The sequence below is a fragment of the Papio anubis genome, chromosome 7 (genome assembly GCF_008728515.1).
Source record: "Papio anubis isolate 15944 chromosome 7, Panubis1.0, whole genome shotgun sequence".
NCBI lineage: Eukaryota > Metazoa > Chordata > Mammalia > Primates > Cercopithecidae > Papio > Papio anubis.
The window spans coordinates 4,370,886-4,386,052 of record NC_044982.1 but is presented as its reverse complement, the minus strand read 5'-3'; the positions used below and the strand labels follow the sequence as shown (position 1 = coordinate 4,386,052).

General features: G+C 42.7%; 1 protein-coding gene across 31 annotated transcripts in view; it reads left to right on the top strand.

Annotated features, from left to right (window-relative positions):
• WDR20 (WD repeat domain 20) overlaps positions 1–15,167 on the top strand; it is an 88,273-nt gene that overhangs the window by 26,398 nt on the left and 46,708 nt on the right. The gene's annotated exons all lie outside the window — the stretch shown is intronic.

Below are 15,167 nucleotides of genomic sequence, written 5' to 3'. Positions count from 1 at the left end.
CCCGTCAAGTACCTTGGCTGCTAGCTTTCTTGCCTTCCACGTCCCCCCCACTAATCTCCTGTAGTCCACCTCTGGCACTCTCTCCCACAGTGACATGCTGGATCTTGTCATCAGCTGAAATGGTTTAGCTCCAAAATCACTAATTCAGATAGAAACAGCCTTCCACTGCAATATGGCCTTCCTTCTCACTGCTCTAATTTCTCCAGGATACTGATTACTCAACTTCATGTTGCCAGATCCATTGGACACCTCTTGGCCCACAACTTCCTTGACCTCTCAGCAGCATTCGACACGATTGATCATCTTCTCTTTATTGAAACATTCTTTGTCTTGACATTTTAACCTCAACTTTTTTTGTATACATTTCTGACCCACTCAGTACTTCACCTCCTTTGCTAGTTCTTTCTGCTCTACCTAGAATTTAACTGTTGGATTTCTTTAATTGCTCAGTCCTCTTCCCTTTTCTTTTCCATTATAAGTTTCTACTCTATCAGAAGTTATATTTCCCTTTTGTTACTCAAATTGTTTCTTTTCTCCATCACCAAAGGAAAAACTATTTATTGCAATAAATTAATACAGGTATTCCTGTGAAAGTGCAAATTAGTTTGTTAGGGCAATTAAAACTTCTACGACATATGCTCTGGCAGAGTTACGTCTCTGCCACTGGCAGCTTAGGATCTGCCTTCTTGAGAGTGGTTTTTGCCAGTTCCTTTTTCCACTCAGTTGCCTTTTGCTTTCTGGACCACCTGTTTCCAGTCATGGGTGTGGTCATTTTTGGGTGGAGCTGTGGCTCTCACCTCCTCCGCTCCAGAGCTCTGGTGGCACTGTCATTTTTCTGCTGCTGCTTGGGTGGCTGCTGGGTTCAGTCACCAGCTTTAGCTTCACCCCTTCATTCATATTTTATTTTTTTTTCTTGAACAGACTTATAAGAGTTTGTCAGTTAAAATTTTTTTCAAAGAGTAAGCTAGTATCTGCTTTCTGTTTTGTGAATGTCATCTTTATTTCCTTTATTTAGGTTTACTCTGTTCTTTTTCTACCTTACTGAATTGAAAACATGTTCATCCTTTCTTGCTTTTTAATGATGGCTCAAGGCTATAACATTCCTTCTAAGTGTTGTTTCAGGAGCTTCTCGTATGTTAGCTGTGTGGGTATAATCATTGTGGTATTAAATAACAGCATGTCAAGATCTAATTTTTTGTTTGTTTCTTTTTTTTTTTTTCTTTTTTGAGATAGGGTCTTGCTCTGTTGCTCAGGCTGGAGTGCTGTGGTTCGATCACAGCTGTCTGCAGCCTTGACCTCACAGGCTCAGGTGATCCCCCCACCTCAGCCTCCCGAGTAGCTGGGACTATAGGGACTTGCCACCATGCCTAGCTAATTATTTATTTATTTTTTATTAGATACAGGATTTCATCATACTGCCCAGGCTGGTCTCCAACTCCTGGGCCCAAGGAATCCACCTGCCTTGGCCTGCTGAAGTGCTGGGATTACAGGCATGAGCCACTGGACCAGGCCTAGTTTGTTATTTCCATTTTTATTCTGTCTTTAATCTTTGGGTTTCTAAGCAAGTGGTTTTGTTGTGTGTGTGTGTTTTTGTTTTTTTTTTTTTTTAAAGACAGGGTCTCACTCCATCACCCAGGCTGGAGTACAGTGACATTATCACGGCTCACTGCAACCTTCGCCTCTTAGGCTCAAGCAATTCCCCCCTCCCCCACCCCCTTCTCATCCTCAGATTGGACTGTAGGCATGTACCACCACGCCCGGCAGAGACTGGGTTTTGCCATTGCCGAAGCTGATCTTGAACTCCTGAACTCAAGCGATCCGCCCGTCTCAGCCTCCCCTAAGCAAGCATTTTAAAGTTTCTATTTATGCTGTTTAATTTTTTTAACTGATTAATTTATTTGCATTGTGTGTCATGGAATGTTTTTATGATATTGGTTATTTGAGATGTGGTGAGTCTTTCTTTGTAACCTAGTTAAAACATTCCATGTCTTTTTAAAAGGATGTATGTTCCCTATCTGTTAGGCTGAAGGTGACATATATCTGTGCATGCATGTTTGATGAAGTTTGTAATACTGTTCATGTGTCCATATCATTACTATTTTTATGACTGCCCCTCTTATTTATCAGTTTCTGATAGATGTATTATAAATATCTCACTGATTCTGGACTTGACAGTTTCTTTTTGCCGGTTTTGCTTTATATTAAATTCAGAATTGTTAGTCTGTGCATTGTTCTTTGTGTTGGTATACTATACTCTTCATTATCTCTATTTGTTTTTGCCCTAATTTTGTTCTGAGGATTGGACAGTTTATTTTGGTTACTATTTACATGGAATGTCTTCATATGCCTTACTATCTTGTCATTCATGAGACTGTCTTTTCCTTTACCTCACTCTCTCCACCTGCTTTCATTCTATCACCAATTCCTATTGATTTTCTCTCTGAAGTATATCTCTTGACTACATCTGCTTCTGTTTTCACTACCCTCACTCATCTCACCTGGGCACTATACAGCCTCTGTCTGGTCTCCTGGTCCACTGTTGCTCCCTCTCATCTATTCTCTGGAGAGCAGTCAGTGATCTTTAAAAATGTGAATCTGATTGTCACTCCCAGGCTTGAAAATCTTTTCAATGGTTCCTGTTGCTTTTAGCATGAAAGACTAAATTCCTAACACAGTGTACAAGGCCCTGCATGAACTACCCCTTACCTACCTTATCAGTCGCTCTTCCCTTCATTATATCTTTCTGACTTGCTGACTTCCTTTTAATTCCTCTCACAAACCTTAATCTTTTTTGACATAGATTCTTCTTCTTATTTATTTATTTATTTGACACAGGGTCTCGCTTTGTCTTCCAGGCTGGAGTGCAATGGTGCAGTAATAGCCCACTGGTAACCTCAGAGTCCTTGGGCTTAAGCTGTCCTCCTGCCTTAGCCTTCCAAGTAGCTAGGACTGTAGACATGTGCCACCACACTTGGCTAATTTTTTTCCTTCTTTTTTTTTTTTTTTGAGATAGAGTCTTGCTCTGTTGCCCAGGCTGGAGTGCAGTGGCTCTATCTCAGCTCACTGCAAGTTCCGCCTCCCGGGTTCACGCCATTCTTCTGCCTCAGCCTCCCGAGTATCTGGGTCTACAGGTGCCCACCACCACGCCGGGCTAATTTTTTGTGTTTTTAGTAGAGACGGGGTTTCACCATGTTAACCAGGATGGTCTCGATCTCCTGAGCTTGTGATCTGCCTGCCTCAGCCTCCCAAAGTGCTGGGATTACAGGCGTGAGCCACCGTGCCCGGCCTCCTTCTTATTTTTTTAGAGACAGTGTCTCACCATGTTGCCCAGGCTGGTCTCTAAATTCCTGGCCTCAAGCTATCCTCCTGCCTTGGCCTCCCAAAGCACTGGGATAATAGGTGTGAGCCACCGTGCCCAGCCTAGATTCTTCTTAATATGCTGTTTCCTTTGCCTGCAATATGCTTCCGTTCCTCACTCTCTGCCCCTTCATCTGTTTAACTCCTGCTCCTTGAAATCTTAGCTCATATGTAATTTTGTCCAAGCCTTTTACCCTGACCTTCAGACTAGATCAGGTCTCCATTATCCTCTACCAGGTCGCCTCTCTAGCACATGCCACAGTAATAAATAAGTAGAAATTGAAATTTAATGTCTTTTTACTCCCTACCCACCAAACTAGATTATGAACTATTGAGGGCTGATTTTATCTGATTGATTGCTGAACTCCTGTCTGTTCTGCATGCTAGCTCAGTGCCTTTGATGTATGATGATCATAAATATTTGAGTGAATGGATAAATATACAAGGGACTTTGTCATTTACTTATTGACAGTGGGCAGACTGCTATGCTAAGCATATTGTATGCAGTACGTATTTGGTTAAATATTTTCGATGAACAGTTGTTTGCCTGATCTTTCTGATCTGTGTTTGGTGACATGATATATTTAAAGACCAGCAGGTGGTTATTTGTACCCCTCATTTCTCTCTACTGTATTTCTCTCTTCCCCCCATTTCCCATACATCTCCCATATCTTACCGTAGCACTGGTAGCAAACAGGTGCAGGCATGAAAGAAAGACCTGAGAAATCTGCCTAGTTTAGGAGCTTTTTTAGAAGGCAAGCCTGTTAATCATTCAAATCACTAAATCAATTTGCTGTGTGGGAATTTTTTCTTAATTGGCAGCAGTGAAAAGGAAAGGTTTTCCCCCGCTAAATATAAAAAGAGGAGTTTATTGTAGAAAATTGGAAAACTCCAGGAAGAAAAGAACTCCATGTCCCACAGCTGTTAGTATTTTGGTATTTTTACCTGTTAATCTTTTTTTTTGGTGTTCAGTTATGTATTTTAAGCATAATTGAGGTCCCTAGTACCGAGTATTATGCCTGGCATGGTGTAGGTGCTCAGTAGTTAGAGAATGAACCCAAGTGTGTGTTTTTTCAAATTTAAAATGGCTGCAGCTTCCCAGTTTGGTATTTGGATGAGCATTGCTTTTTGTTGATGGTCTTCATAACCTGTTTTAGAGTAGTTGAACTTTATATGAAGGTGTGACTTTTAAAAATGAGCCTGTTAGATCATTGTAAAAAGTTGTTTGGGTTAAATATTTTGGAGTCACCTGTGACTTCTTTTTTTCATGGTCTACTTCCAGTCCTTTCATAGAACCTGTTGTCTCCGCCTCTAAATATATCCAGAATCTGATCACTTCTGCTTCTACCACTGCCACCTTCATTTAAGGAAGCACCGTCTCTCACTTGGATTATTACAGAGGTCTCCACCTGGGTGCCTGCCTCTATCCTTGCCTCTTACAGTCTGTTCTCCTGATGTCAGCCAGAGTGATCATTTAAACAGTATAGGTCAGATCATATTCTTCACTGCTTAAAACTTTCTAATGTGTTTCTATAGCGCTTAGAATAAGATCTGAATTGCTTATGATACAGTGCTTTTCCCCTCCCCAATTCCCCAGTGTGATTTGCTGCCACCTCCTCCTTATTTATTCGAATAACCTCCATTGCATTCTGTGAAGAGCAGCTGCACCCCTCCCCGCCCCACCTGCGGAGCCATGGTACACGCTCTGCTTAGAATCCTTAGTCCCTCTGCTTAGAATGCCCTCCACAGTGGCCATGGAGCTGGCTCCCTCACTTCTTCAGGTCTCTGCCCAAATGTGGTTCTGTTAAAGAAGCTTTCTCTTACCCTACCCAGAAAGGCACTGCTATCACCTTTCCACCTCAGTCCTTCCATTCCCTTTCCTGACTGATTTTTCTTCATGCTCCTTGTTGATGTTCATTTTGTTGCCTGCTTACTGACTAGTCCCACCTAAAATCTACAAGAGGAGGGCTTTATCTGTCTTTGTTGCTGAGATACCAGGGTCTAAAACGGTGCCTGAAGCGTATAGAATTCAATAAATATTGGTTGAATGGGTAGTGGATATTTTTTGAGGTGAAGCCTCGCTCTTGTTCCCCAGGCTGGAGTGCAATGGTACAATCTTGGCTCACTGCAGCCTCTGCCTCCCGTGTTCAAGTGTTTGTCCTGCATCAACCTCCCAAGTATCTGGGATTACAGGCGCCTACCCCACGCCCGGCTTATTTTTGTATTTTTAGTAGAGACAGGGTTTCACCATGTTGGCCAGGCTGGTCTCGAACTCTTGACCTCAGGTGATCTGCCCGACTCGGCCTCCCAAAGTGCTGGGATTACAGGAGTGAGCCACCATGCCCGCCCTTTCTCAAGTAACTTAGTGAGAAAGTCTGCATTGGGAATTAGGTATTGTGACGTCTCATAGGCCTATTTTATTTTTTGATAGGTAATACGTTCACATGGTTCAAAATTCAGAGAGCATGCAATGAAGTCTCTCACCCTCTACCCTCCGGCGCCCCCCTGTCCCCTCCTCTGAAGTGACTAGTGTTAAGTTATTGTGTGTATTTCCAGAGATAGCCAATGTTTTAATACACAAAATTACAGATACAGTCTTTCCTCCTTTATAAAAATGCAAACTTTAGCATCTGCACTGTTTTACACCTTGTTTTTGTTTTGTATACTTCGGGGATTGTTCTTTGTTGATAAAGACATTATTGTGTAAAAGCATCTTTAATGCCTGTACAATATCCCGTTGTGTAAATTTATCATAATTCTTCTTTTGATGGACATTGATGTTTCTAGTCTTTAGCTCTTACACACTATACTGCAATAAATCACTTTGTACATACATCATTTTGCCTTGTTGCTAGTATATCTGAGGAATAAATTCTTGTGAGGAATTGCTGGGTGAAAAGGACATGTGTTTGTAATTTTAGAGACATAGTCAGATCGCCTTCTAAAAATTGTACCAATTTTTACTTCTGGCATAGTGTATTGTTATTTTGATCTTTGCTAATTTGACAGATGAAAGATGGTATAACACTATAGTTTTTTGGTGTTTCTTGTGCTATGAATTAAGCATCGTTTTGGATATTTAAGAGCCATCTGTATTTTCTATGAGTTGTTCATGTCGTGAACCCACTTTACTAGGACTCTGGTCTTAAAAAAAAATTAACTTGGTAGGAGTTCTCTTTTATGATTATAAAATTTTTAATGTTTAAATTTTTTTAGAGATGGGATCTCACTATGTTGCCCAGGCTGGTCTGCAGTCATTCCACCTCAGCCTCTGAGCAGCTGAGACCGTAGGCATGTACCACCATGCCCAGCTTTTTGTACAAATTAGCCGTTAATCTGTGATCTGAGGGACAGACATTTTGTTTCATTTGTCAGTTGTCTTCTGATTTTGCTCATGGTAGTTTTTTCCTACATAGAAATTTGCTTTTTTTTCCTTTATTTTTCTTCTTCCTCCTCCTTGGGAAATTTCATTTTTTTTTTGTAAGTAGTAGTATTATTTTTTGAGATCGAGTCTTGATGCCAGCCCAGGCTACAGGAGTGCAGTGGCATAATCTGGCTCCGCCTGTCCATGCCTCCCGGGTTCCAGCTATTCTCCTGCCTCAGCCTCCTAAGGTAAGCACAATTGCAGGCACCTTACCATGCCTAGCTAATTTTGTATTTTTAGTAGGGGTTGCAGTGTGTGCATGGGATAGTCACCAAATCCTGACCTAAGTAGTCTACCTGCTCCAGCCTCAAAGTGCTGGGATTATAGGCGCCGAGCCACCCAGCACCCTGGCTGCAGGATTCATTTTCATAGACAAACATCCTCACATGCTTATCTTCCTCTTCCAAGTTTGATTCACACCTAACCCTCCTAATATTTTTAAAAAATATCCGTTTCTTATACTATTTCTTCCTCTCTATTTTTTTTTTTTGCAGGCTGGAGTCTGGCTCTGCCAACCCAGGCTGGAGTGCAGTGGCAGGATCTCCCGGCTCACTGCCAGAAATCAGCCTCCGGGTTCCGCCATTCTCCGGCCTCAGCCTCCCGAGCTGGCTGGGACTACAGGCGCCCATCACCTGGCAGCTGGATTTTTGCTTTCTTAGCAAGTGAGGCCGGGGTTTCACACGTGGCCGGGATAGTCTCGATCTCCTGACCTCGTGATCCACTCCGTCTCGGCCTCCCAAAGTGCTGGGATTACAGGCGGAGCCGCAGCCCGACCTTTTTTTTTTTTTAAAGTCCTCACTCCTGCTCCGCTCAGTCTAGGTACAATGCTGCGATCTCGGCCTTTCACAGCCTCCGCCTCCCAGCAATTCTCCTGCCACCGAAGGCTCCTGGGTGGCTGGGATTACAGGCATGCGCCCACCATGCCTGGCTGAATTTTATTTTTTGGTAGTGATGGGGTTTCACCATGTTGGTCAGGCTGGTCTCAAACTCCTGACCTCGTGATCTGCCTGCCTCGGCCTCCCAAAGTGCTGGGATTGCAGGTGTGAACCATCACGCCTGGCCTCTCTCTCTCTCTCTTTTTTTTTTTTAAAGAGACAGGGTCTTGCTCTGTTGCCCAAGCTGGAGTACAGTAGTATAATCATAGCTCATTGTAACCACAAACTCTTTGGCTCAAGGGATCCTCCCACCTCAGCCTCTTGAGTAGCTGGGACTATAGGCATGAGCCACACTGTTGGCTCTTCTTGTACTTCTGAGGTTTCATTTCGTACATGTGATTTCTTTTTGATACTGCTGAGATTTATTCTGGTATACATTGTGAGGTGGGGTTTCACCCCATCTTTTAAAAAACATTTTTAGGATTTCTTGATCTTTTATGTCTTGTCTGGAGAGAGTGATTTTTCAGCTGTTTTCTGCTAAACTGTGAGTGGTATAGACCAGTTAGCTGTGTCCTGTGTACTTTTCAGTTTAAGACATGGTTGCCTTTATCTTACCAAAGATCTTATCTTTTGTTGTCTTAAAAATAACGATGGAAATACAGCCTATTGGGGAGTATTGTTTTAAAACAGGTTTTATAGAATTTTCAGTTGGTAAAGATTGGTAAGATTAGTAATAATAGGTACGATAGGTAATTAACTATGCATTATATTTAAGGAATGTGTTTAGTACGTTTTATAATGCTAAAGAAATAAGGGATTTTTCTATTTTTTATTTATTTTTATTTTTTATTTTCTTGGAGGCATCCTCGTTCTGTCGCCCAGACTGGAGTGCAGTGGTGCGATCTCAGCTTACTGCAACCTTCACCTCCTGGGTTCAAGTGATTTTTCTGCCTCAGTGTCATGAGCAGTTGGGCCTACAGGCTTGTGCCACCACGCCTGGCTAATTTTTTGTATTTTTAGTAGAGATGGGGTCTCACCATGTTGCCCAGGCTGGTCTCAAACTCCTGAGCTCAGATAGTCCACCCACCTTGGCCTCCCAAAGTGCTGGGATTACAGGTGTGTGCCACCATGCCCAGCCCGTGTGTTTTTTTTAAAAAATATTACTTATTTATTTTTTATTCCAATAGGTTTTTGGGGAACAGTTGGTATTTGGTTACATGGATAAATTCTTCAGTGGTGATTTCCTAAATTTTGGTGCACCCGTCACCTGAGCGATGTACACTATACCCAATGTGCAGTCTTTTATCCCTCATTGCCCTCCCCACTGAGTCCCCAAAGTTCATTATATCATTCTTGTGCTTTTGTGTCCTCATAGCTTAGCTCCCACTTATAAGTGAGAACATACGATGTTTGGTTTTCCATTCCTGAGTTACTTCACTTAGAATAACTGGCCGGGCACGGTGGCTCACGCCTGTAATCCCAGCACTTTGGGAGGCCGAGGCAGGCGGATCACAAGCTCAGGCGATCGAGACCATCCTGGCTAACATGCTGAAACCCCGTCTCTACTAAAAATACAAAAAATGAGCTGGGTGTGGTGGCTGGCACCTGTAGTCCCAGCTACTTGGGAGGCTGAGGCAGGAGAATGGCGTGAACCTGGGAGGTGGAGCTTGCGGTGAGCTGAGATCATGCCACTGCACTCCAGCCTAGGTGACAGAGCGAGACTCCATCTCAAAAAAAAGAAAAAAAAAAAAAAAGAATGGTCTCCAGCTTCATCCAGGTTGTTTGGAATGCCATTATTATTATTATTATTACATTTTCTTTATCCACCTGATTGATGGGCATTTGTGGTGGTTCCATATTTTTGCAATTGTGAATTCTGCTGCTATAAATATGTATGTGCAAGTGTCTTTTTCATATAATGACGTCTTTTCCTCTGGGTAGATACCCTGTGGTGAGATTGCTGGATCACATGGAAGATCTACTTTTAGTTCTTTAAGGAATCTCCATGCTATTTTCCATAGTGGTTATACTAGTTTACATTCCCTGTGTTAAAAAGCTGTGTTAAAAGTGTTCGCTTTTCACATCCACACCAGCATCTGTTATTTATTTATTTATTTATTTATTTTAAATTTATTTTTTTTTTATTGAGATGGAGTCTCGCTGTGTCGCCCAGGCTGGAGTGCAGTGGCACGATCTCCGCTCACTGCAAGCTCTGCCTCCCAGATTCACGCCGTTCTCCTGCCTCAGCCTCCCCTGTAGCTGGGACTACAGGCGCCCGCCACTGCACCCGGCTAATTTTTTGTATTTTTAGTAGAGACGGGGTTTCACCGTGTTAGCCAGGATGGTCTCGATCTCCTTACCTCGTGATCCGCCCGTATTGGCCTCCCAAAGTGCTGGGATTACAGGCGTGAGCCGCCTCTCCCGGCCGCATCTGTTATTTTTTTATTTATTGTTTATTATTATTTTTTTGAGACACTCTTGCTCTGTCGCCCAGGCTAGTGCGCAGTAGCGCAATCTCAGCTCACTGCAATCTCCACCTCCCAGGTTCAAGCGATTCTCCTGTCTCAGCCTCCGGAGTAGCTGGGACTACAGGCGCCCGCCACCACGCCCGGCTAATTTTTTGTATTTTTCGTAGAGACAGGGTTTCACCATATTAGCCAGGATGGTCTTGATCTGCTGACCTCGTGATTTGCCCACTTCAGCCTCCCAAAGTGCTGGGACTACAGACGTGAGGTGCCCAGCATTTTTTGATGTTTGAATTATGGCCATTGCTACAGGAGTAAGGTTGTATCACATTGTGGTTTTGATTTGCATTTCCCTGATAATTAGTGATGTGGAGCATTTTTTCATATGTTTACTGGCCATTTGTACATCTTCTTTTGAGTATCGTCTGTTCATGTCCTTAGCCCACTTTTTGATGGGATTATTATTATTATTATTATTTTCTTGCTGATTTGAGTTTCTTGTAGATTCTAGATATTAGTCCTTTGTTGGATGCATAGTTCGTGAAGATTTTCTCTGCAACCCTGTGAGTTGTTTACTCTGCTGATTATTTCTTTTGCTGTGCAGAAGTTTTTTCATTTAATTAAGTCCCATCTATTTATCTTTATTTTTGTTGCATTTTCTTTTGGGTTCTTGGTCATGAAATCTTTGCCTAAGCCAATGCCTAGAAGAATATTTTGGGTATTATCTTCTAGAATTTTTATGGTTTGAGGTTAGATTTAAGTCTTTGATTCATCGTGAGTTGATTTTTGTATGAGGTGAGAGATGAGGATCCAATTTCGTTCTTCTGCATGTGGCTTACCAGTTATCCCAGCACCATTTGTTGAATAGGGTGTCTTTTCCCCAGTTTATGTTTTTGTTTGCTTTGTCGAAGATCAGTTGGCTGTAAATATTTGGGTTTATTTCTGGATTCTCTGTTGTGTTCCGTTGGTCTATATACCTGTTTTTATACCAGTACTATGCTGTTTTGGTGATTATAGCTGTATAGTATAGTGTGAAGCCGGGTAATATGATGCCCCCAGATGTTTTTCTTTTTGCTTAATCTTGCTTTGCTATGTGGGCTCTTTTTTGTTTCCATATGAATTTTAGGATTGTTTCTCCTAGTTTGGTGAAGAATGATGATGGTATTTTGATGGGAATTGCATTGAATTTGTAGATTGCTTTTGGCAGTAAGGTCATTTTCACAATACTGATTTTACGCATCCATGGCATGGGATGTGTTTTCATTTGTTTGTGTCATCTATGATTTCTTTTAGCAGTATCTTGTAGTTTTCCTTGTAGAGGTCTTTCACGTCAGTGGTTAGGTATATGCCTAAGTATTTAATTATTTTTTTGGAGCTATTGTAAAAGGGGTTAAGTTCTTGATTTGATTCTCAGCTTGGTCGCTGTTGGTGTGTAGTAGTGCCATTGATTTGTGTTCATTGATTTTGTATCCAGAAACTTTACTGAACTCATTTATCAGATCTAGGAGCTTTTGGGATGAGTCTTTAGGGTTTTCTAGGTATATAATTATATATCATCAGCAAACAGCAGCAGTTTGACTTCCTCTTTACTGATTTGGATGTCCTTTCTTTCTTTTCTCTTGTCTGATTGCTCTGGCTAGGACTTCTGAAACTATGTTGAATAAAAGTGAAAGTCAGGGCTGGGAACGGTGGCTCATGCCTGCAATCCCAGCACTTTGGGAGGCCAAGATGGGCAGATCACGAGGTCAGGAGATTGAGACCATCCTGACTAACACGGTGAAACCCCGTCTCTACTAAAAATACAAAAAAATTTACCCGGACGTGGTGTTGCACACCTGTAGTCCCAGCTACTTGGGAGGCTGAGGCAGGAGAATCACTTGAACCCAGGAGGCAGAGGTTGCAGTGAGCCAAGATGGCGCCACTGCACTCCAGCCTGGGCTACAGACCCGAGAGTCCCTCTTTAAAAAAAAAAAAAAGTGAAAGTGGGGCCGGGCGTGGTGGCATCCCAGCACTTTGGGAGACCAAGGCGGGCAGATCACGAGGTCAAGAAATACAAAAATTCATGCCCAGCTGAGGATTTTTACATCTGCATTCATCAGGGATATTGGTCTGTAGTTTTCTTTCCTTTTTTTTTTTTGGTTATATCCTCTCTGGTTTCAGGTATTAGGGTGATACTGACTTCATAGAATGATTTAGAGAGGATTCCCTCTTTCTCTATCTTTTGTAATAGTTTCAGTAGGATTGGTACCAATTCTTTTTTTTTTCTTGAAATGGAGTCTCGCTCTGTCGCCCAGGCTGGAGTGCAGTGGCGCGATCTCAGCTCACTGCAAGCTCCGCCTCCGGGTTCACGCCATTCTCCTGCCTCAGCCTCCCGAGTAGCTGGACTACAGGCGCCCGCCACCTCGCCCGGCTCTTTTTTTTTTTTTTTTAAAGTAGAGATGGGGTTTCACCGTGTTAGCCAGGATGGTCTCCTGATCTCGCGATCGCCCTCCTTGACCTCCCAAAGTGCTGGGATTACAGGCATGAGCCACTGCGCCTGGCACGAACCAATTATTTGAATGTCTGGTAGAATTCGGCTGTAAATCCACCTGGTCCTGAACTTTTTTTTTGTTGGCAATTTTTTTTTATTACCATTTCAGTCTCACTGCTTGTCATTGGTCTGTTCAGAGTTTCTATTTCTTCCTGGTTTACTCTGGGAGGGTCGCATATTTCCAGGAATGCATCTGTCTCCTCTAGGTTTTCTGGTTGGTGCGCATAAAGGTGTTCATAGTAGCTTTGAATGATCTTTTGTGTTTCTGTGGTATTGGTTGTAATATCTCCCGTTTCATTTCTAATTGAGCTTACTTTATTTCTAAGTGAGCTTATTTGGATTTTCTGTCTTAGATTTTCCTGTTTTATTTGAATGAGTTATGTTCGAGATCTTTATCCTGGAGGTTGCAATTTTTTTTTTTTTTTTTGGTGAAAAATCAGACCTTAGGCCGGGAACGGTGGCTCACACCTGTAATCCCAGCCCTTTAGGACGCTGAGGCAGGCGGATCACCAGAGGTCAGGAGTTCGAGACCAGCCTGGCCAACATGGTGAAACCCCGTCTCTACTAAAAATACAAAAATTAGCTGGGCCTGGTGGCAGGTGCCTGCAATCCCAGCTTCTTGAAAGGCAGGAGAATCGCTTGAACCCAGGAGGTGGAGGTTGCAGTAAGCCGAGACCACGCCATTGCACTCTAGCCTGGGCAACAAGAGTGAAACTCCGTCTCAAAAAAAAAAAAAAAAAAAAAAAAAATCAGACCTTGGTGATGACCTTGAGCAGTAGAATAGAAATAACTCCCACATGCGTAGTGTTCCAGTAATGGAACACTAGGCATAAATGGGTTAATGCCTGGTAACATCAAGTTAATACACATTGGAGTGAAAATGAGGCTTGATTCTCATCTGGCTGTATTTCTCATGGCCAGCAGACTCCCCTCAAAGGGCCATCATCTTGCAGAATGGAAGTTTCCGTAGTTCTTGGCTATAGTGATAAGTGGGTGTTTTTGTGTCATCTGCATCAGAATCAATGATGGTTTTTCACACTGCTTTTGCCGTTTGCTTCATATTTCCATGCCACTTAGCATGGCCTTACCTATTCTTTGTTTGCAGTTGCCAACCATTTCTTTTTTTCTTTTTTTCTTTTTTGAGACGGAGTTTTGCTCTTGTTGCCTAGGCTGAAACGCAATGGCGCAATCTTGGCTCACCGCAACCTCCGCCTCCCGGGTTCAAGCAGTTCTGCCTCAGCCTCCCAAGCAGCTGGGATTACAGGCACCTGCCACCACGCCCAGCTAATTTTTGAATTTTTAGCAGAGATAGGGTTTCTCCATGTTGGTCAGGCTGGTCCTGAACTCTCGACCTCAGGCGATCCACCTGCCTTGTCCTCCCAAAGTGCTGGGATGGGATTACAGGCATGAGCCACCGGCCACCTTGCAGTTACCATTTCTACCATGTGGCTAACTTGCCTGAGATTTGTAACAGTTCACTTTACTGATGACATCAAATCCAAGCTAAGTCTAGTAAGTTACCCTATCAGAGCGTCTTCAAAATCTGTCATCATTTCTCCTGATGAGATTCTCCCATTCAGATATTGAACTAGCTGAGCTGAGACCATTGTTTTCACACACTTGTTTATCTGTTTGTCTTGCTCTTTTCTCAAGTGCCTTCCCACATATTTCTACTTGCCAATGCCATTGCCCCAGTGTTTTACTTCTTACATTTACAAAAACTGTGAGACTGCAGGAGCTTTGAAAAACATCAGTATTTGTCCCAGCGTTACTAAGCAAAAGGGGCTTGCTGTCCAATGTGCCAGAAGCCTATACTGTGACACTGGGTTTTTCAGAAAGTTTTCTCAAAACCCAGTGAAGGGAGTCTCCTAGCTGTGAGAGATATAGCCAGATGAGAATCAAGCCACTGGGTTCTTGAGTATTTTCTCAAAAATTTGAGTGTTTTCTCAAAAACCCAGTGCATGGAATTGGCTTTCTTGTTATTGCAAGTCGACTCACAAGGAGACAGGTTGAGCTCAAATCTGTCTGTCTGTGCTGGCTTTAAGGCAGTACCTTTATTAGAAGAGCTTTAGGGAGTGGCTTCTGGGAGTAGCAGGTGATTGATATGAGGAAAGGGGTGGTCTGGAAAGTCTTCGGGCCTGTGCAGTTATTTCTTCATGCCTCCTCATGGGTCCCATGTGCAAATTTGGGGGAAGTTAGTATGAAGCATGTGGCAGAAATTTAAACTTGTTCTACACAAACTCCAATCAGCTATATTGATTCCAGCCAATTTTAGCCTGTTGTGTTATGTGTCTTACAAGTGGAGGGCGTGTCAGTGAGTTGTTTCTTTTCTTGTCTGGGATCCTGCAAACTCGAGAATTTCTGTTAATCATTGGTGTCTTTAACTCTCAGGGGCATGGTTTCACCAGTCCGGAAGGATCCCTGTGCCTTGTCATCCTCATTTTTTGTAATGTGAGTTTGTATCTTTTGTAGGGTGGTGGAGTGTTCGGGATCTGTGTATGTGGGGTTGAATTGTT